General features: G+C 38.6%; 1 long non-coding RNA gene and 1 other non-coding gene across 2 annotated transcripts; both read right to left on the bottom strand.

Annotated features, from left to right (window-relative positions):
* Positions 1-12,549: 12,549 nt before the first annotated feature.
* LOC146571381 (U1 spliceosomal RNA) lies at positions 12,550-12,713 on the bottom strand. The gene has a single exon (XR_014893456.1). It is a non-coding gene; the product is annotated as a U1 spliceosomal RNA (small nuclear RNA).
* Positions 12,714-19,054: 6,341 nt separating this feature from the next.
* Positions 19,055-21,294, bottom strand: LOC146571380 (uncharacterized). The gene is made up of 4 exons (XR_014893238.1): positions 21,096-21,294; positions 20,181-20,229; positions 19,960-20,023; positions 19,055-19,561 (listed from the first exon to the last, which is right to left on the bottom strand). It is a non-coding gene; the product is annotated as an uncharacterized LOC146571380 (long non-coding RNA).
* Positions 21,295-23,223: the final 1,929 nt, after the last annotated feature.

Raw genomic sequence — 23,223 nt, 5'->3', positions numbered from 1 at the left:
GACAAAATCCTGATCAGATACAGACACATGCATACAACACACACTACTGCTCAAAAGTTTGTGGTCAGATTCAAACTGTCGTCTTTTTAATTAATAATTTACATTTACTTTTAACATAATATTACATGAAAATGATCAGAAATGTTTTCACAGATGTGTGTTAAATGAATCATTTATGTTAAATCACCCATGATGCATTAGGAAATGTCTACACACTTATACATGGGCCCATTTTTAGTAACCATCACTCCTGTGTGGACAGATCACATGGTTATAAACCAGGTGAAAATTGACTTCAAACCTTTGAGCTGTAGTGTAGATTGCAATGATAGTGTATAGTTATGTATTACAGAAGAATATATAGAAGTCTGAGGACAGGGAGACACTGTAAAAAAGTTATGAGCTGTCTTGCTGCAGAGAAAGTGGAGTCTGTCATCCTTGAAAAGCTCCCAAGATAGGCAGCTGGCAGGTTGAATGATGCTCTGCCTCTGTGGTCAAGTACAGACATAGGCCTTAAGCAACCATGAGCCACTGATAAGCGTGACACTACTGCTCAATGGTTTGTGGTCAGATTGAAACAGTCGTCTTTTAATTAATAATTTACATTTACTTTAACATAATATTACATGAAATTTATCAGAAATGTTTTCACAGATGTGTGTTTAATGAATCATTTATGTTAAATCACCCATGATGTATTAGGAAATATCTACACACTTATACATGGGCCCATTTGTAGTAACGATCACTGCTGTATGGACTGATCACATGGTTATATACCTGCAACACATCTGACAAGTGCAAACAGAAAATGGAGTGATCCATCACAAACTTCAACAATTTGCTCTTTTTAATCCACACAATGATTTTGGTTTGTGCTGATATCTTTGGAAAAAGATTTCTTCACTGACAAGTTGGGATCTAACATCACAAACTGACATCTGGTGATACGATGTACCAAATAAAAATGGGCCTCAGTAGATGTCATGGTTCCCTTGCTCTCTTTTGCTGGCCTGCTTCTTTCTCTCTCCTCTTTCGGTGTATGCCTGTGTTGTTGTCCGTGTGCTTGTCTTTTTTAGGGGATGCTCCTCCATCTTCCCGTCCCTCAGTCACTTGTGAACAATCAGCTGATTACTCGCCTGTTCCTCGCGAGGTCTTCATGCTGGCTTCTAAACAACCAGATCATTGCAGTACCAAGGTAACGTATTATGCCACAGTCATGTCACATTTTCCATCAGTTCTTGCCTTTGAATTGAATAGAATAGAATAGAATAGAATAGAATAGAATAGAATAGAATTCAACTTTATTGTCATTGCACATGCACAGGTACAGGGCAACGAAATGCAGTTTGCATCCATCCAGAAGTGCTTTAGTGATATAGATATATTACAATATATATTAGCAATAATATAGATATGTGAGTATATTACAGAAATGGGTCTATTATGGTATGTTATAATGTACACGGTATGAAGTAGGTTGTGAATATTCTATAACTATAAGTATGTACAGGCTGTAGTGAGTACAAGCTATGTACAGGATATGAACAGGATATAAATATGAAAAACTATACAGAATATGAAATAAATAACTTTACAGAATCTGGGATATACAGCTATACAGAAATGGGAACTATGCAAGTTGTAAACAGTTGTAGGATTAAAAATTATCGAATGTACAGAATGATTATTTACACAGAGCTATACAGTAGTGCAGTTAAGATAAGTGAGGGTGTAGATAGTTTCTACAGAGGCTGTATAAAGTGCTAGTGGTTGTGAGTGGTGGTTCAGTCCATGTTATTATTGTGTTTGAGGGTACAGTTGTCCATTGTGGGTGTGTGTATGTTCAGTCCATGAGTTTAACGTGGGTCAGATGTCAGGAGGCAGAGTTCAGGAGTCTGACAGCTGTGGGGAAGAAGCTGTTCCGGTACCTGGTGGTCTTAGTCCGGAGGCTCCTGTGGCGCCTCCCAGAGGGCAGGAGGGTGAAGAGTCCATGTGATGGGTGACTGGGGTCTTTGATGATTTTCCCAGCCCTTTTCAGACACCGCTTCCTGTAGATGTCTTTTATGGCAGGAAGTGGTGCTCCGGCGATGCGCTGGGCAGTTTTCACGACCCTCTGCAACGCCTTCCGGTCCGAGGCAGAGCAGTTCCCGTACCAGACTGTTATACAGTTGGTCAGGATGCTCTCGATGGTGCAGCGATAGAAGTTCACCAGGATGTCTGAGGACAGGTGGTTCTTCCTCAGAGTCCTCAAGAAGAAGAGGCGCTGGTGAGCCTTCTTGACCAGCTTGGAGCAGTTGGTCGTCCAGGTGAGATCCTCGGAGATGTGGACTCCCAGGAACTTGAAGCTGCTCACACGCTCCACAGCCGTCCCCTTAATGTGGATGGGTGGATGTGGGTCAGCATTCCTCCTGTAGTCCACGATGAGCTCCTTGGTCTTCTCGGTGTTAAGCAGCAGGTTGTTTCTGTCGCACCACTCAGCCAGACGATCCACCTCCTCCCTGTAGGCGGCCTCATCGTTGTCACTGATGAGGCCAATCACCGTGGTGTCATCTGCAAACTTAATGATGGTGTTGGAACCATCAGCAGGTCTGCAGTCGTGGGTGAAGAGGGAGTAGAGGAAAGGGCTCATCACACAGCCTTGTGGTACACCGGTGTTCATTGTGATGGTAGATGAGCAGCGGTTATCCAGCCGGACATGTTGGGGGCGGTTGGTCAGGAAGTCCAGTAACCATTTGCAGATGAGGGAACTGATACCCAGGTCTGTCAGTTTCCTGATGAGTTGTGAGGGGTGGATTGTATTGAATGCTGAACTGAAGTCTATAAACAGCATTCTGGCGTAGGTGTTGTTGTTGTCCAGGTGTGAGAGGACAGAGTGCATTGCGATGGAGACTGCATCCTCTGTGCTCCTGTTCCGGCGGTATGCGAATTGGTGGGGGTCCAGGGTGGGGGGGAGACAGGATTTGAAGTGTGCTAGGACCAGTCGCTCTAAGCACTTAGTGATGATGGGGGTGAGTGCTACTGGGCGGTAATCATTGAGGCAAGATGGGTTGCTCACTCTTTGTTTCTGTGCAGACGTTTCAGTGTTACGGATCTCCATGACCTTCTGTGACAGTGTCTGAGTGTGCCTCCAGACAACCTTCCCTACCTCTGCCCCGTCTCCTGGAGCCCACAGTGTTTATCCTGTATTGATAACTATCTGCAAATATACCTGTAAGACTTTACCACAGTGTCTCATCATCATTCTGTTGTTTTCATAACAGTACACTGTAGAAATAATGGACTGTCTAATAGGTATTGAGGTCATAGTGAATGTAGTTTATTAGTGTGTGTCGTAGTATGATTTTGTTGTTGATAGGATTTAAGATTAGAAAATAGAAAATAGTCCTGGGATGGGAACAAAGAACTGGGGTGCAGGGAAGTGGGGCAATTAACCCCAAACACAGGACAGTAGCAAGATTTACTGAGGGTGAGTGGCAGACAATTGCCAATGTACATTACCTTAAAAGGAGATGGGGGTCAGGGTGTCAGCACCCCAGGCCACTTTACCAGTGTTTTTCCATTGTGGGGGATTTACTGTAGAAATTGGAGACCAGAGACTATAACTGTAGCTGTTGTGTGAAACTCTTCAGATCAGCCTTTAGAGTAGGACTGCACAGGATGCAGTGTGCTGATCTCCAGATGCATCTCTAAGGAAAATGGGTAATAAAAGGATTGTGTGAAATTTGGAAACATCTCTGCGTGATCTCTACCGAGACAAAAAGAATTGGAGAGTCTCAACAACACTAAGTAGATATTCCACTAAATCTCATTTGTGATTTATGATAAATGTTACCGTTAATTATTTATATTTCTTTACGCTTCTGATTAATTTAGTAAAACTTCTAAACGATTTTTACTGTTGTCAGAAAATAAGACATTTCTAATTCTCTACAGACTTTTGAGCTGTAGTATAGATTGCAATAATAGTGTATGGTTATTGTTTATAGCAGATGAAATAGCAGTATCAGGACAGATACGAGAGAAACGCTCTCGTATTTTAACATTAAACTCATAACTTTCCTTTTTGATGGTTTGCGTTTGGCCTCTCAGGGCCACTGCAGTACAGCCCCCCCCCCCCCCCATTTTTTTAATTTATTTAACCCAACAACATAGTTGGTTAAATTATACAAAAAAAAAAAATCATATGTGCCCATAAAAGAGGTCAAAATAACAGAACTCTACTCAAAGTTAGCAACAACCAATACTGATACCTCAAACAAACTGACCTCACTAAAGAAGACAACGGGGGAAACTTAAATAGTGGCTGATCAGCCCACAAAAATCACAAAAAGGGGTAAAACACACAAAAACCTAACTGAGACCAAAACCAGTTATTTATTATCCTGTAAATTAAACCTTATATTTAAAGAAAGACCAATGTGGATGCAGTGTTGTGTGTAAGCCTCTACACTGATATTACCACTGTGTGGCTGTAACTGCAGCCATCACACCGCCTGACCACGTTAAGGTGGTAATCTCTCAGGGGGAAAACAGAAAAACAAAACAACAAAAAAGAAAAGAAAATAATGCTCATCAGATTCTAACAATTCAAAACATGACATTTACCTTAACTGGATGACCTATATAATAAATATATTCGAACCCAACAATAGTACTTCACACTATTGCCAATATTAACAAAACCAAAAAGGGTAAGCCAAGTTATTTAAAAAAAAGACAATTCACAAAGTCTTGAAAAATAGAAATAAAGAATAAAAATCCTCAATCCACTCTATAACAACAGTCTCCTGCTTCCCTGCAGATCAACACGTTCTCACTCCTAACTCGTCATATGTGCGACGCCCATACAGCATGTATCACTTCTCAGTTATTTATTGCACTTCTTGCTCGTCAGTGAGGCACTTTTAGTGCTTTATCTATGTTTGTGTGGGGACTTGTTATAAATCAGTCTTCAACCTTTAATCTCTCTCTGAAAATGACTGGGATTAAATGCAGTGTAATAAACTTTCCTGAACGTGTGTCTTGTCATGATCTCCAGTGCTGCCATTTCATAGGATCTCCTGTCCAGGGCTTCTCAGACGTTGGTTGTTTTTATAACTCCTCTCACCTTCTGCTCTTGTGTCTGCTGTGATAAGCCTTTTATACTCACCCATTTTATTTCCATTTCTGTTTCTCACTATTTTTCTTAACAACATTAAACCAGAATCAAGGTATGACTCAAGTATGTGAGGAAATTCTACACTAATTGGTACCTGCGGTCTTTCTTCTGTTGCATACCACACCCCAAAGAATGGACACACATAATGCAGACACATTTTCAGTGACCCAAATAACATTCAAACACGCTCCGTATCATAACCTCCTTTTTGTTTGTGTTTATTTTAAGCAGTTGATTTAACATAAGGATTAAAATAGAAAGAACAATCCTTGAAATAACACATGTGTGTGAAATACATAATAAAAAACATAAAATAAATAAAATAAATAACTATGTCAAACCTCCTGAGATCCAGCCTCACAATCACTTGTTCTATGACGACTAAAGGAAGTTTATTTACTTCATAGACCCAGTGACGCCCATTCACTTTCATTATCCAGGAAATAACAGCTGATGCTCACTTCTGTTTAAGACACAGTCCAATCTTAGGTTCCTCATCCTGAGTGGAACAATGGGTCTATAGAATAGAATAGAATAGAATAGAATAGAATAGAATAGAATGCCTTTATTGTCACTATACAGTTGTACAGAGCATCTCATACTCAGTGTAAACATGCTGGGGGGGGGGTACAGTTCTGCAGCGCTATGTACATATGGACAGTATTAACATGAGGAAAAACATATATATATATAAAATGTACAATATACAAGACGTAAGTAATATGTAATAAATAGTGTTATGTATATACAGTTGAGTATTGCACATGGAATTGGTATAAATAGTGTTATGTATATACAGTGTGAGTACAGCTGCCTTTTTCAGATCATCTCTACATTATATGAGTTGATGATTCTAGCATTACAGATAATGTCTTAATTATTCCAGACTGAGCTGTGGTGAGATCTTTTATTTTCTTTCTTGTGTTTCAGTGACAGCCTTAGCCATCACAGCCGGGCAGGTAACAAACCTATTTGCTTATTTATTTATTTTTGTCTCTAAAACTCATAAATACATATCAATACATGTATTCATTGTGAAGCATCCTGATGATCAGTAACCAAGTGTTTCTTCCTGAAACAATTACATGTAACTGTGCTGCAGTGAGGATAATACGATGTAGTATTAGGGCAAAGTTAAGAAAGGTATTATCGATCATTTTGAGAATAAAGTCAAAATGTGGAGATTACAGCTGTCTCAAGGCAAGCTGCCATGGTTGCTACTGTATATCATCTGAGTTGGTGAAACCGTACTTCAGAATTGGTTTTAGCAAGAAGGAAACATGAGCTAAAATAACCAGAACACAACTTTAAAATGCTTTTCACAGGAGTTTTAGCTCATGAGCTAAAACTCCCTGGTTTTAGCTCATAAACGCAGTGTGGTGATAAGTATTAGGTTGTACCAAAAAAGGGCTGGTAATAATAATAATGGATTGCATTTATATAGCGCTTTTCAAGACCCTCAAAGCGCTTTACAATTCCACTATTCATTCACTCTCACATTCACACACTAGTGGAGGCAAGCTACAGTTGTAGCCACAGCTGCCCTGAGGCAGGCCGACAGAAGCGAGGCTGCCATATCACGCCATCGGGCCCTCTGGCCTCTACTAGTAGGCGGTAGGTGAAGTGTCTTGCCCAAGGACACAACGACCAAGACTGTCCGAGCCGTGGCTTGAACCGGCAACCTTCCAATTACAAGACAAACTGCCAAGTCTTGAGCCACGATCTAATGGACAGATGCAAGGTTATCGATGGTTACATCCTCGTGCAATAAAGAGGTTGAATGTTGTATCACACAATGGCTGATCAATTTGTTTCACTAACTCATCTAAATAAGGAATTTTGTAGCAGAAACAGTAATTATAGCAGTTTGTTGTGGAACAGTAATGTCCATATCAACAACTTTTTTCTTGTGGCTCTAAAACTCCATCGTAGCGTAGAGCCTCCCCGTCTTCTCTGTAGCTCAGTTACTTGATCTAAATCCTTGATCAGCTGTGTGCTGAGCTATGGCCCAGTTAGATGTTAATGTGTGTTCTTATGTTGTGTTATAGTGACAGCTGTGTGTACTGCTGCAGGAGCAAGTAAGCAGTTTATTTATCTTTAACTAATTTGAATCAAAGCCCGATCCATGTCTGATACATGTCTTGTCTTCCTGCAGTAGGTGCTGTAGTCACTGCTCCTGCTCTTCTGGGAGCTGCAGGTTTCAACTCAGCTGGAATAGCTGCAGGCTCCTGCGCTGCAGGCATGATGTCGTCTGCTGCAGCTTCTAATGGAGGAGAAGTGACAGCCGGAGGTGTGGTGGCTGTTTTGCAGTCAGCAGGTAAATATATAATTAGATGTTTTATTAGGATTTTAACTTACAACAACATGCAAAAAGAAGAAGTTCATGGCTTTGGGCCTTGGATTCCAGGCCGGAGTTGTGTCTTCAGCCTGTAGTCTGACTTGGACGAAGAAAACTAAATCTTGTGGACCCCATTGCAGTGTGAGTGTGGTGGTTTCTTACTGGTCAATAGTAGACCTTACTACAGTCTTGTACGGGAGTCATTTTGAACCGTACGTAACATTTGACGTTTGTCGACAGGATTTTTATTCAGCATACAAAACCACCTGCCTTAGACTGATCAATATGGCTGATGAACTATCTGAAACCGTTAATATGGTGTGTGTGAATATCAAATAAAGTCTTATGAATCAAATTATGTCAGTCCTTCGTGACATGTATCACTTGTTTTTTTTTTTGGAGTGTTTTTTTTCTGTTTTTTAATTTTGTTATCCACATGAAAAATTCCAAAACTGCAGATTTTAGACACTTTAGACCTAAAATGTATATTCATTAGGGGAAAAAAACATTCATTTGTGATAGTAAACGTAAAACAACCTGAAAGACTCCATGTGACAGTCAGAACATTGAGCTTAACAAGTAAGGTCCAGTTATTTGTTTTAACAAACATTTCAAGCACATCCTCTAGTCTATTTGTAGGATTGTTGGCTGTCCACTCAAGAAGTTCAGAATACAAAAAGCAGAATAAGAGATTTTTGACTACCCGACTTCTGTCTGTATTAAGAGTGGCCTTTGGTGTCATATTTCAGCTGCTGCACATGTCAATTGATTTTGTAACACCAAGACTTTAATATTTGAGACTGCTATTAAGCAGGTCAAAAATGAAATTTCATGCTCATCTGAGGCTACATATATACAAACCCGATTTACTTCACACCACATCATTTTTCATATGTAGGAAAAGGTAAGTTCATCAGATGAAACTTAAAGGATCTTTGGCTCACGTCTTCATCTGGATCAGCGGTCCCCAACCCCCGGTCCGTGAGTCCTTTGATACCGGGCCACGAGAGTTGAGGCTCAGGTGTGAAATGTCAAGTCAATGAAAGTAGAAAAATGTTTTAATATATATTAATTTTATAGTATTTTGTAAACGTAAACAGGGGTGGCCATTTTTGGCCACGAACAAGCTGAGAGGGAGTTTTTTTGTTTTTCTGTTACTGCACCAAAAAAAACAAAGATACATAAAACTCATTGATACTTTTACTTATTGCTATGCATCTAACCTCCATCATGGTTAGAAAATAATTCAGTTTGCATGTTTTATTTGGAAAAAAAGTGGGGTTTTGTGATTTTTTCCATTTATGAGTTCCTAGGATTATGTGATCTAACTGGTATTTAAAGGGTTAGAATTCTGAATTTGAATGAAATTTTGATTTTCATGAACAGCACTGATGCTAATCTAAAAAATCAAGTAAAAAAAAGTGGAAATTTTTCTTAATATATATGAATTTTATAGCATTTTGTAGTTGTAAACAAGGGGTGGCCATTTTTGGCCACGAACAAGCTGAGAGGGAGTTTTCATGTTTTTGCTCTCTCTGCACAAAAATAACAATGCATTATAATCAATGTTGATGTGAATCAATTACATGACCCATACTCTACTATTAATAATACAAGAAATTTCAGTAGCAACTCAATTATATAAAATTGCAAGATTTGAGGTTGTCTTCCAGCTAGTCGCAGTGGACAAACAAACTGGTGTTTAAAGGGTTAAAAATGTAAAAAGTAATAATTATTTTATATTTATGAAAAGAACTGAAGTTACTTAAAAGCTTTATGCAGATAAAATGGCAAAATAAACATGAAAATAACAGACCTAATCTGTTGGTGGCCACGAACAAGCTGAAAGGGTAGTGATTTTGAACAAAGGCAAGGCAAGGCAAATTTATTTGTATAGCACAATTCAACAACAAGGTGATTCAAAGTGCTTTAGAGAGACATTAGAAACAAAAACAAATAAAAAGTATGATTTAAAATTGATTAAAACAAGCAAACAAACTAACTAACTAAACACACACATTTCACACCTGTTCGCGCGATCTGAACCCTTATCGTAAGGGGAGCTACCAGTCCTTCTGTGGACGAGCTACTTTCTATTTTAAATTCCCTGAATTTAAAATACTCTCTAGACCCAGTCTAGACCCAGCTGGGGAGCTACCCAGAGCTCTAACCCACTTAACAAACAAACAAACAAACAAACAAACAAACAAACAAACAAACAAACAAAGCAGTATGTAAAATCAAAACAGATAAAATCAGAACAGTAGATAAAATCAGTAGTTAATGTAAGTTTTGAAATTTAAGCTTAAAAGTGTGGATTTGGTGCTTTATTCAAATGCAGCTGAGAATAGATGAGTCTTCAACCTGGATTTAAATAAACTGAGTGTTTCAGCTGATCTGAGGCTTTCTGGGAGTTTGTTCCAGATATAAGGAGCATAAAAGCTGAATGCAGCTTCTCCGTGTCTGGTTCTGACTCTGGGAACTGATAAAAGACCAGATCCAGATGACCTGAGGGATCTGGAAGGTTCATACTGGGTCAGGAGGTCATTGATGTATTTTGGTCCTAAACCATTCAGAGCTTTATAGGCCAGCATCAGAACTTTAAAGTCTATCCTCTGACGGACAGGCAGCCAGTGTAAAGACCTCAGAGCTGGACTGATGTGGTCCACTTTTTTGGTCTTAGTGAGGACTCGAGCAGCAGAGTTCTGAATGAGCTGTAGTTGTCTGACTGATTTTTTAGGTAGACCTGTAAAGATGCTGTTACAGTAATCAAGCCTACTAAAGATGAATGCATGGACTAGTTTTTCCAGGTCCTGTTGAGACATCAGATCTTTTATCCTTGATATATTCTTGAGGTGATAGTAAGCTGACTTTGTTATTGTCTTAATGTGTTTTTCTAAGTTTAGGTCTGCATCCATCACTACACCCAAATTTCTCGCCTGGTTTGTGGTTTTTAGATGTATAGATTGAAGTTCTCTGGTGACCTGTAATCGTTTTTCTTTGGCGCCAAAGACTATTACCTCAGTTTTGTTTTTGTTTAGTTGGAGAAAATTGTGGCACAACCAGTCATTAATTTCCTCAATGCATTTACCAAGAGCCTGTACAGGGCCTCGGTCTCCTGGTGACATTGTGATATATATTTGTGTGTCATCTGCATAGCTGTGATAGTTTATTTTGTTGTTCTTTATAATCTGTGCCAGTGGGAGCATGTAGATGTTAAACAGAGGGGGTCCCAAGATGGAACCTTGGGGAACTCCACATGTGATACTTGTCTGCTCAGATGTGAAGTTACCTATTGATACAAAGTATTTCCTGTTTTCTAAGTATGTTTTGAACCAGTTTAGTACAGTTCCTGAAAGACCTGCCCAGTTCTCCAGTCGTTTGAGTAATATGTTGTGGTCAACTGTATCAAATGCTGCACTGAGATCCAGTAAAACTAAGACTGGCATTTTTCCACTGTCTGTGTTCAGACATATGTCATTAAACACTTTTGTCAGAGCGGTTTCAGTGCTGTGGTTCTGTCTAAAACCTGACTGGAAGGCATCGTAGCAATTATTCTGTTTTAAGAAGTAATTGAGCTGTTGAGAAACTGCTTTTTCAATGATCTTACTTAAAAATGGGAGATTTGAGATCGGCCTGTAGTTTTTCATTTGTGTCTTGTCAAGATTGTCCTTTTTCAGTATAGGTTTGATTACAGCAGTTTTTAGTGGTTCTGGAAACACACCTGACATTAAGGAAAAGTCGACGATCTGTAACAGGTCTGACTCTAAAGTCTTTGAGACCTTTTTGAAAAAACTTGTTGGCAGGACATCTAAACAGCAAGAGGAGGAGTTCAGTTGACCTAAGATGTCCTCCAGGTCTTTGCTGTTAATCGGGTGAAACTCTTTGATGGTGTTTAAACAGTTTTTCAGTGGACACAGTACATATCCTGGATCTGCTGTTGATGTACCAACTGCTTGTCTAATCTTTTGGATTTTGTCTGTGAAGAATTTGGCAAAGTCATTGCAGGCCATGGTCGAATGAAGTTCAGCTGCCACTGGCACAGGAGGGTTTGTTAGCCTGTCAACTGTAGAAAATAAGACCCGAGCATTATGGCTGTTTTTAGTGATGATGTCAGAGAAGTAGGACTTTCTTGCACTCCTCAGTTGTAAATTATAATTGTGAAGTTTCTCTTTATAGATGTCATAGTGAACCTGGAGGTTTGTTTTTCTCCATCTGCGCTCAGCTTTCCTACACTCTCTTTTTTCATTTTTCACCAGTGTGGAGTTTCTCCATGGAGACTTTTTCCTTCCAGAGATAACCTTCACCTTAATGGGGGCAATAGTATCCATTACATTTAACAGTTTTGCCTTAAAGCTATTGACGAGCTCATTGACTGAACCTTTGGACAGGTCAGGTGTTAATGGGAAGACCTGGTTAAAGATCTCACTACTGTCTTCAGTTATACACCGTTTTGTGATCACTGCTGTTGATATATTTGTGTGGGCTGAGATTTTACTTTCAAAGAAAACACAGTAATGATCAGATAAGCCCACATCAGACACAGCAATGTTTGAAATGCTCAGGCTTGGAGATCAGTAGGTCAAGAGTGTGTCCTCTATTATGTGTGGCCTCTGTTACATGCTGAGTCAGCCCAAAGTTGCCCAGAGTGTTACTCAGGTCTTTAGTCCCTTTGTCCTGAGGGTTGTCCACATGGATGTTAAAATCCCCAACAATAATTACACAGTCGAAATCAACACAGATCACAGACAGCAGTTCACTGAGGTCATTAATGAATCATTTCAATGTAAGCAGCTGTCTCCTGGAAGTTTTCAGTCTTTTGAATATGTGGCTTTACAGCTGAAGGCCCCATCCAAAGTTGTGTTTGTTAATGTTTACAGGCCTCCCAAATGCTGCACAGACTTTTTTAAATAAGACAGCATCCCCTCCTCCTCTCCTGCTTACCCTGGACTCACTGATAAAACTGTAGTTAGGAAGCCAGAAGATTGCATGACGTCGTCATTGAAAATAAGCGCAAACATTTCCACTCATTTCTCTTTCAACATATGATGAGGGGAGAGCGCGAACGCAGTCCCCACTACCAGAAATTATGTAGTTGAGATTCCCACATTTGGGGAATTCGCAGGCTGTCAGCAAAGCCAGAGTGCAATGGCTGAGCCTCGGCCTGAGAGAACCACCTTCGTGATCATGGTATCTCTCCTACCAGGTAAGTATGAATTCTTCAGCTCACGTATGGGGCAGTCTTTCACACACAAACCCTGCACACTCACGGTGCTCACAATCTCAAAATCAACACAAACACAGCCTGTAGGAAGCTGGGACTACACACTATTTATATATACACATGAAGCAGTTTCCAACAGAGCCCCATAAGGTTATTTAGCTTTACAAATACCGGGAGAATTTCCCATCATGCATTGCTGTATCTGCGCAACAAGAGCTAGCTGAAAGATAACTTTTTTTCATCCATTTAACCTCCTTAAATCCACCAACAAACCACCAGAAGTTCAGCTAACTCAAAGGTAAAGCACGCTGCTAAACGAGTTTGTCTGATACTCGGGAAAAAGAGGATAAACGCAAAAGTTTTCTAGTTGAAGCACAGTCACTTCCGGTCTTTTCGTTAACTGCTGCTAGGCAACCAACAGTTTCCCGCTACGGTCTCGGAGTATGAACAGTGTTGCTCACGAAAACACGTCTGTGAACATGTCCGTGTGCAACAAACAACCAGAAAACAATCCAAATAAAAACACTAAAAATTTACTCATTAACAACGACTGAATTCACCCAGAGCAACTTTTTGCTTTGGCGGGAGTTTATTACCTGCTAAAGATGGCAGGAAGTCTCAAATCACGCGGGTCCGGCGCACATACACGTCTGGATGGTACAGCATAACCAGGTTAAGACATCTCTAAAAAAATATATTTTTGAGTGTTTTTCAGTGTTTTTAATTATTTGTTTTAATTTTGTTTATTTTCCATTGTTCACTGTGGCCTGATAAACATTTTATCAAAATATATTTCATAAGGCCATCGCTAAATATTTACAAGAAATCAGGCATTATACAGTGTGTAAACTTCAGTGTGATTTGGATGCTCAGCAGAAAATGTAGCCAGATATCAGCTGGGTTTAGATACATTTCAGATAAGAAAACCTTTGTTAGTCCCAGAGTTGGGAAATTCAAATTGTTACTGCAGCAGAGTACACAAGGCAGGAACAAATGAACACACACAGCATACCTAACAGCAATAATGCTATGCAAAAATAGAAGAAATATAGACTAAGAAATAGATAAGTACTTATATATGTAAGTCTATTTATCTATATCCATAGCCATCTATCTATATATATCTACATACATACATATACTTATATATGATGTAATAATACAGATTACTATCAGAAGAAGAATGAAACACAAGAAAACCCCAGGAAGGAGATCCTGTTTATTTTAATACCTGCAGTTGCCATCCCATTGGTTATCGCTTGCCTCTTCTTTCTGGTTTGCTTGTGTCGCAATAAACATAAGGCTTCAAATGACACACCACCTCGTTCCCAGCTCAGCAGCTCACCCTCCCAGGACACGGAGCTGTCGCCCCCGAATCATCAAAAACAACAGGTAGCAATAATAATAACAAGGTAACATTAAATATGGTCACAGTAAATGTGATTTACATACATTTGTTTAAAGGACAAGGTAGATTCTGCTCTTTGTGAGGAATTTCACCATGAAGCTATGGTCCGTTTCCATCTGCAGCACCCAAACATTGTTTGTTTGCTTGGCGTGGTCATTTCATAGTGCAGTGGTTGGGTGTTAATAGGTATTAACAGGTATTGCACACTGATATATGCAAAGACCCCAGTGTGTGAATATGTGGTGTACATTCATTGCTGTTGTGCAGTGTACAGTCTGACAGCAGCTGGAGGGAAAGGCCTCCAAAATGTCCACTTGGAACACGGCCTGTCACTGAAGGGTGACCTGTATGGGGTGGGAGCTGTTATCTGACAGGGATAACTACCTCCACTGGGTCAAGAGGACATCTCAGAACAGAGCTAGTTTTCTTGATGAACCTGTTCAGTTTCTTCCTATCCCCAGCAGACCACACCATAAAACATGGACAATACCACCACAGCGTCTGAGGTCTTCAGGAGCTCTCCCTGCTCCCTTCCAAAAGACTTCTCTGTTGCAAATACAACCGTCTTTATCCTTTTGTGTAGATGTACACTCTGTTGTTACTCCAGATCCGTTTATTAATCAGATCACTTATATGAGTCAGCTATCTTAATGCCCATTCTCTGGATGTTCACTGGTGTAGGTGGAGTCCACTACCTGCTCCTTGGTTTTCGGAGTGTTGATCTGGAAGTGGTTCTGCTGGCACCAGTTGACAAAGTCCTCAGTCAGTTCTCTGTATTCCCTGTTGTCCTGTTGTACACATCGAGGAGATGCTCTCATTGCCCACCCATTATTTTAAAATAGAGATAGCCTACATAGTTCATACATATGAGAGACCATTATGAGCCAATTAGGAGAAAGCATTAAATGAGCTGTGGGCCACTGCTGGCACTGTCATCACATTGGAGGGTCACTTTAGTGTTCAAGTAGTATAAAAACGTTTGTCTTTAAACAAGAAAAAACTCACTAATATTTCAGAAAATGTAGTGTTTTGTTTTAATTTTCAAATATTGTATAACAAGGCAAAACTGCAAATGTGAATGCAAATTCTTTTTCCTCAATCTTAATTAACTAAAACCTTTCATTGAATAAAAAAAGAATTGGCACTCAGACATGTGGCAGGACTTTGCTATAATTTTTGTTTTATTTAACAAAATAAAAATGCAGACATAAGTGTACATTTATGTCTACTAGTGAAAATTGTTTTCTTTACAAATAACTCTCACTGAACTAACACAGCCAATCCCTCAACATGGTTTTACTCTCTGCTCATATTGCCTTCATATTAAATAATTTTTTGCTTTTTATAGAAGTTATTTTCACATTGCACTCAACAACAAAATCCCCCGTAACAAAAACTAACTTCAAGGACCAAAATGCACAATATTTCCTCACGTCAACAGTACGGGTGGCAAGTAGGGGTGATGTGGGCCTCACGCAAGTCGGCCCCGGGCCGTGTGTTTCAGACCGCTGATTCACCTACTGTCACTATAGTGAAATTACTGTTTTTGTTTTGAAAGGTTACTAGTGGATGCTGGCAACCATCTTGGAAGAGAACAATACAATCTGTTATAAGGCCTTCACTGGAAAATTGTGTATTTAGAATATAATACCAACATGTCATTTGAAGATAACATAGTATTTCAGTGACCAAATAGTATTTGGGTAAAAGTCACTGAATAGTGTTGGAATAAAGTGTGAAATTTGTGAAGAATTAAAATATCCAGGAGCTCAAATTGGATATTTTGTTTCAATCATATTTTATCAAAAACAAATTGCACAGGTTTATTGAATATGAATAACTTCACCTCAGTTGTTTAAGCTCCTGCCAAAGCAAAACATCAGTGTGCAACCAGTGTCCACTATTGAATTAAGTAAACCCAACATGTTCTTTTTTAGTGCATAATCACATTTAGTGAAATAAACTATTAAACCAGAATTACATATTAGGATTTAGCCAAGTGTTAGGATGTAATGCAGAGAAGTATTTCTAGTAGGCTTTTTTTGATATGCCTGTTTTCATTTTATTTTCTAAATTTTAAAGAAGGCTTTAGAAAGGTCAAAATAAATCTTCTGTAAGGGAGTATCAGCTATTCTAGTAGAATTTATTTTACCAATGCAAGGGTGCATTAGTACCTTGTAATACAACATATCTATTTCATAAAGGGCGAACACAAATGTCCAAAGAGACTTCCTGGCAGCTGCCATTTTAAGTATAACCTCTGGTACGGGCACGTTCAGTTTGCAGCAGCTATACAACAGTGGCCTCTAGAGGTGTTTACACACTATGACCAAATCAGACAATGCAGCACAACACGCAGGTCGCCCCAATGAATTGATTAAGCTGGTAGCAGTGACTTGTTAACTTATCATTTGTCAAGCATATCTCCCATGAATGATATGAAATAATTTAGAGACATAACATTGACATCACAAAGTAGAAGCTGCAATCAGTTTTTAGGAAAGTGAGTTTAATAAGAGTAAAATAATGCAGTAATTTCTTAGATTTTATAATCCCTTTATAAATCATGTTGGCTACTGCCTATTTAGACAAACAAACAAATAAATAAACAGTCAGCAAAAACAAAAAAGTTAGTACCCAGGGATAAAAATGTTGAGTATGAAAGGGAAACCTAATGGACAGATGTGATGCCTGAACAGTGGTGGCTTTAAGTGATGTATCAACTTAAACATGCATCCACAGTCTATGTTACATAAGTATGATGATCGGTGGTGACGGCTGGCGCCACTTTGGAAGCAGAAACTGTTGGTTTGAAAGCCTTTAGTGTCTCCTTGTGGCGGGACTCTTATACTGTACTGTGAGATGTCGAGCAGTGACACCCCCCCCTGTCACTCTGGCTCCTACCTCAAAGCACACTGTGCGCTGTCGATCTTACGTGCTGCACAATAATATTCAATATTTAGTATTTACTGTTATATTCACATAGATCATCGCGATGATGTTATTTATTATATTGCTCTTTTTTTTTGCTCGTTTTCTCTTTTTTCTTTCCTGACAGGTGATCCAGGTGATTGATATATGTATTTTTTTGTCTGTTTGTTTTTCTTTTTTGTCCTTTATCACGTTCCTCTTCCCCGCTGTTTTTCTTTCCCTCTTTCTTTCTCCATTTTCTTTCCCGCAGTCAAATCTGTCCCATGTTTAGCAAGTGAAAATAAAACAAAATAAACAATAAAAGCAAAGGTGAATCAAATAGATCATTAAGGCAAGGCTGGGATGGTCCATTTGGTAAAGTAAATCTGTTGGGCATCTTTCTTTGTCTTTACACAATAATTCTGATGGCAAAAGAACCAAACGGGACACGCAAAAAAAAGAAAAGAAGATGTCGAGCAGTGTCAGTAGTATGCTAGAAAGTGATACATTAACATTTCTGGGGTCACCATGAAGAGCTCACTTCCTTTCTTGCTCAGTGTGTAAAATGTGGTACTTAATGGATTGAAAAGAAAAATGATGGCACCCTTGTAGTTCACACAGGTGGTGATGATTCAGGGTTTTAATTTGTAAGGTTTGAATTTTGAGCCATCATAAATTTTAAACCAGGAAAGTATAATATTTAACATATGATAAGTCAAAGCTAATATAGCTGCTCATATATAGCTACTTATAATTTGAAGAGCTACCTACACCAATGAGTAGACTTCCCAGAATGGAAACAGCACTCTGTGTGGTTTGAGAAAACAGTCAAGTTGTTAAGAACTCTGACTGAGAAGAATCCGCCTGTGTACAGCAGCAGGCTGCCTTCCTAGAATTTGGATATCCCCCGTGCGCTCGTCTCTGCATTATGTGCATTACCTCTCTTGGAAAATTTAAACCACAGCAGCTTTTTATAGTTTTCTTCATTCACTATCAGCTTACACCAAAAGTCTACTCTGAAGAAGATTATTCAAAACATGCAACGCAGTCACCAATCCCAGCAAATCCACCCCTAAGTCAGACTGTACAATACAGAAAATAAAAGAGCTACAGCTCAGACTCTACAGGCTTCAGTTAGCATGTTAAATGTGAAAGTTCAGTTAGAAAAAGACTGAACAAAAACGGCCTGAGTTTAGCAATTAACCAAAGTGACAAACATTGCTCTAAATAATACTCCCCTAATCCAAGTAGTCACCCAAACCCAAACAAGTTTCAATTAAAAAAATCAAAATCTTGTGGACGTATGCCTTTTACATGTTGGTAAAATGTTTAGGATGAGATGGAGATATAACACTCATGCACCCTGAAAATTATGAAGGTCTAAATATGTATCAAAGGGACTCACTGAACATCAGTGGATTTCTATGGTGCAAACGTACTTAAACTAGCCACTGTGACCATTGAGGCAGAGCAGAATGAATGATACTGACGGGAACTATGAGAGTTTGTAGTTAAATTCCTGCTCTTACACACTGTAAAATCTAATTAGTTAGAACTCAAAATAATTGAGGAAACTCGTTGCCTCAAAAAAATTGAGTAAAGCTTAGCTAAAAATGACTAAATTAGGACAACTTATTTATTTTGAGTACTCTGTACAAGCTCATTTGTTCCCAGAACTCAAGAAAATTGGATCAAGTTTACGTAAGTTGACCAAGTTAGGGCAACTTACTCATTTTGAGTACACTGTACAGCCTTGTTAGTTCCCAGAACTCAAAAAAATTAAGGAAACTCATTGCCTCAAAAAAACTAAGTAAAGCTTACTTAAGATGCCTGTTAGGACAACTTATACAGTGCAAGTCTGCAGTATTAAGAATAACTTGATATTTCTGACTGTACAGTGCTAATTGTTTACTTACTGACAAACATTTCAAGTTCAACTAAATGAAAAAACAATTTGTGGTAACCTGAATATGATTAAAAATAATTAACAACACTTTTTGTCATGATGTTAAAATCAGACCAACTTTTATTTTCAAACACAACAAAGTATAACAGCCAACATACTGGACACTGTTCTGCTGAACAACAAACAATTATATTGCCATCACTGTTATAATCTTACAATGAAACAAAGTCGCAGATGTAATTATTCTGAAAATAAGTTTAGGCCTACCACAAGTTTGTTTTGTACTTACATTACTTATATAATCAAAATAAAATATTTGTTGTTCTGTCACAAGTGCAGTCTCTAATTTAAACAACACATTTGTTTTGCATTCCAACACATGAGCTGGAATGTTGTAATGTTTTAAGGATGGCTTGTTTCCAGTCCAGGCATTACTGCCTGAATGACTATCATGGATCGAGGTGATCCAAATGTAGGTGCAGAAGAAAGTCTTTAACTTCCCTTAAGTACAGTGGCAGTGGATGTGGGTTGGAGATGCAGTGAGCTTGAACCTGCAGGCGACCATCTTCACTGACCACACCATCTGTGACGGAGGACTCATCTCTCCTGGTGTCCTGCAAGCAAACAATCATATTTTTTGGAACATGAACTTAATTGCTTTCTTAAAAATTTTTTTTCTGCATTTGGTATAAAACAGACTCCAATTTGGACAATCTCAGGCTCCTTCCCCACCGGAGAGGTGACATTCAATGTCCCAATTGTCAGTCTGGATAGCCCTGACCCCCACCCGACACACAATAATGTCATGAAAGCATCATTTTAAAAAGGGCTATGCAAACATGGCCAATAACTTTCATTCTAATGATGTGCAAAATGATTTGGGCACAAAACAAATTTTGCTGTTAGAAAATTTGCAGACTTCACTATATTCAGTGTAGACCCTCTAAACTAAGTTTGGGGGATGTGATCTTTCAAGAAATGCAGACCAAACTGTTGTTGTTTGTTTACTTACACAGCATGTCTTGTAGAATTAACTGGAGTCACCAGCAACAGCCTAGTGCAGTCATATCTCAAGTCTAATAACAGAAGACAGGAAAAGATCAGTAAAGAAACAACTTCCCCAAACCAAAAAACAAATAAAACAATAAGTAAAACAGGCTGATCTAAAGTTCAGCCTGATTAATATAAATGTCACTGACAGTTGCTAATATATTGGAAAACCAAAATACTTACCACTGAGTTGATGTCTTTCTGTCCAACAGCAGGAGTGCTGGTCCCGAGCCTCAAAGACAGTAAGAAGCAAGCAGAGGGAGAAAAAACAGAACATTTTTCAGAAACCGATTTGATCCTTAATGGCTGTGCAATCATTGTAACATAGAGTTTGCTTATGTTGTTAAATAAAGGCTAGATTTGACATTAATAGATGCCACAGATGTTCAAGGTGCCACAAAGCATGAAAAAAATGGACATCTCAGAAAACGTCGGGGCATTTTTGCAAATATGTGATGTCTTGATAAATCGAGCAGATATTTGAACTTTCGACAGCTACATTCTCGCCTGAAAATATCTTAAAAGTTGATTTTGTGACCCAGAAAAAGCAATAAGCCGCGCTCCTCCGCCATTGGCGAGCTTACAAGTACGCACAGGCTCCGACAACCATGGCCGACATATGCGATCCTCCTTTCCCCTAGATTACCCTTTCTGGGTCACAAAATAACCTTTTAAGATATTTTCAGTGGAGAATGTAGCTGTGTAATGCTCAAATATCTACTTAATTTATCAAAATATCACATATTTGCAAAAGTGCTTCCACGTTTTCGGAGAGCTCTGTTACCCAGCTGACCGGGAGGTCAAGGCTTGATAAGAGTCCGCGAGCACAGCTAACTCTTGGCTTATTGTTTTCACCCCCCCCGAAGAATTTTGTCTGGGCTCTTATCTCACTTTTTTATTTCAAACAATCAACAGAAAATTTCACAGACATATTTTTATATAAGGTTTTTAAGGCTGTGGTGTTAATTTTTAAGTAACATGAGCCCAGCCGCAGCAGCAACGCTAGGCTAACACTAACTAGCTAGCACGATTATAAACCTGGTGCTAAACTAAGAGAAGCCACAAAATCAGTTTGAATAAGAGTAAACATTTACTCACCAAGTCAGTGTATCAGGTAAAGATCCACAGCAATGACAACAATAATCCCTTGAGCTGACGCTTTTCTAGGTTTGCTCAACATATTCCATAAAAAATGCTGGCACCATGAACATGCGGACTGATCCGTGCTAGGGAGGAGGACGGTAGTGACGTGGCATTTTCAAAACACATCTTTCATCCTTCCACACTGAGAAGAAAAACTTCCATCTTACTTAGTTTTTCTAAGTTAAGACAACTCAAATAAATTGCGTTTATCAGCATTTCTGTAGCGGACAGAACCACCTGCTTTAATTTACCATGATGCTCTGTGTTATGTTGTCATGGCAATATGAAGTCAAATAAATACAAATTCATAAAATGCACATTTGAAGGAGGACAAGAAGACAGGCAACTGGAAGAGCTTTTGAAGCAGGAAAACTTTTCTGGATTACTCTTAATTTAACTGGAAATTTTGCGAATACAAGTCAAGGAGGAAACAAGGAGGCAGGTTGGATTATATTTGAGGACAGGACGCACGAAGGAGAAGCATGAGGAGAGAGGAAACAGCAGAGCGATGGTGCAGAGCTAATCGTGGGTCAAGTCGAAGAAGCAAGCATCAAAACTGTGAGTAAACATAACACATAAAGACTTAAAAATTACTGTGCTGATTAAGGAAACATTAAATTTGGTTAGTTTGGGGTCTGCAGCTTCAGGTTTGTGGGTTCAGTTGGTCTCAAAATTGAGGAAAGACAAACAAATTTCTTTTGAAAGGTTGTTGGAGGATTTTTACTGTAAGAAATATCTGGGTGTGCAACTGCTTTTATTTTTAAAAAAAAGTTGCATTTTATTTAGTCACATTGGAAAGGGAAAATTGGAGGATCGGGACAATAATGTGGCCAGATTTACTGTTTCCTTAATCAGAACAATAAGTTTGATCTGAACTAGAAATTTTGAAATGGGTTATTTTCTTTCTTCTCTACTGATCACTGTGTGATCGGTTGAGTTACTTGTCAGTCTACATTTATGTTAAAGGTAATTTTAAAAAATGCAGTTTATTCGTAATTTTGTAGAAAAAGGCTCCGCACCTATGAAAAAAAGAAAATGGGTATCCACACCCCCAAAATTCCTGTAGATCAGAGTAGCTAGCCCTGGTTAACTGCAATTATATAACAGAAGATGAAAAATATTGGAATGATTGAAAGAAACAAAGATTGCTTTAGGGTTTGAAGATTTGACTTTCTTATTGAAAGAGACGAAAACTAATCCATGTGTGACACTGAGAAAAAAACTGAAAGCTTAAAAGATCTGGAGGTCTGACTACTGTTATTCAAATGTGCAAAATTGTTTTAATGACATTAGAAAGAAAAATGGGATGTTTAAAAAGGTAATATATAAAGATGATTTTTATATTACTTGAAAAAATGATGTTGTTTAGCACTTCTGTACTTAGAAAAATGCTGGGTCACTAGTAAGCTGAGATTTAATGTGATAAACTGAGGAAAGGTAATATAATCTACACACTCGCTATTATTGTTGCAATCCATACACCAGTTAATATTTAATCAATCGTCATTCATAATTGGTGATCTATGCAAGTTTTAAGGAATAATATTTGAATTGAGGTTGAATGATGCTCTGCCTCTGTGGTCAAGTACAGACATAGGCCTTAAGCAACCATGAGCCACTGATAAGTGTGGCAGATTAGGAAACATGCATACAGTTCATTAGTTAGACTCCTATGAACCACTAATAGGAGAAAATGAGCACGCAATAAAGTGGACTTGTTAGGGAGAGATTGCCATCAGAGTTAAAACACTCCAACTCAATTTTGATGACAGAAACAGCTAAAAAATGAGCGTTTTGTTGACACTGATGACAAAATCCTGATCAGATACAGACAGACACATGCATACAACACACACTACTGCTCAAAAGTTTGTGGTCAGATTCAAACATTCTTGTCTTAATTTTAAAATTATATTTGCTATAACATAAAATTAGGCAAAGTTTATCAGAAATGTTTTCACAGATGTGTGTTTAATGAATCATTTATGTTAAATCACCCATGATGCATTAGGAAATGTCTACACACTTATACATGGGCCCATTTTTAGTAGCCATCACTCCTGTGTGGACCGATCACATGGTT

The sequence above is a fragment of the Mchenga conophoros genome, linkage group LG7, assembly GCF_057382185.1.
Source record: "Mchenga conophoros isolate Kocher_MC1m ecotype Shallow Benthic linkage group LG7, M_conophoros_male_GT1.1, whole genome shotgun sequence".
Classification (NCBI taxonomy): Eukaryota; Metazoa; Chordata; class Actinopteri; order Cichliformes; family Cichlidae; genus Mchenga; species Mchenga conophoros.
The sequence above is the reverse complement of the archived record's forward strand: the minus strand, read 5'-3'. Positions and strand labels throughout refer to the sequence as shown.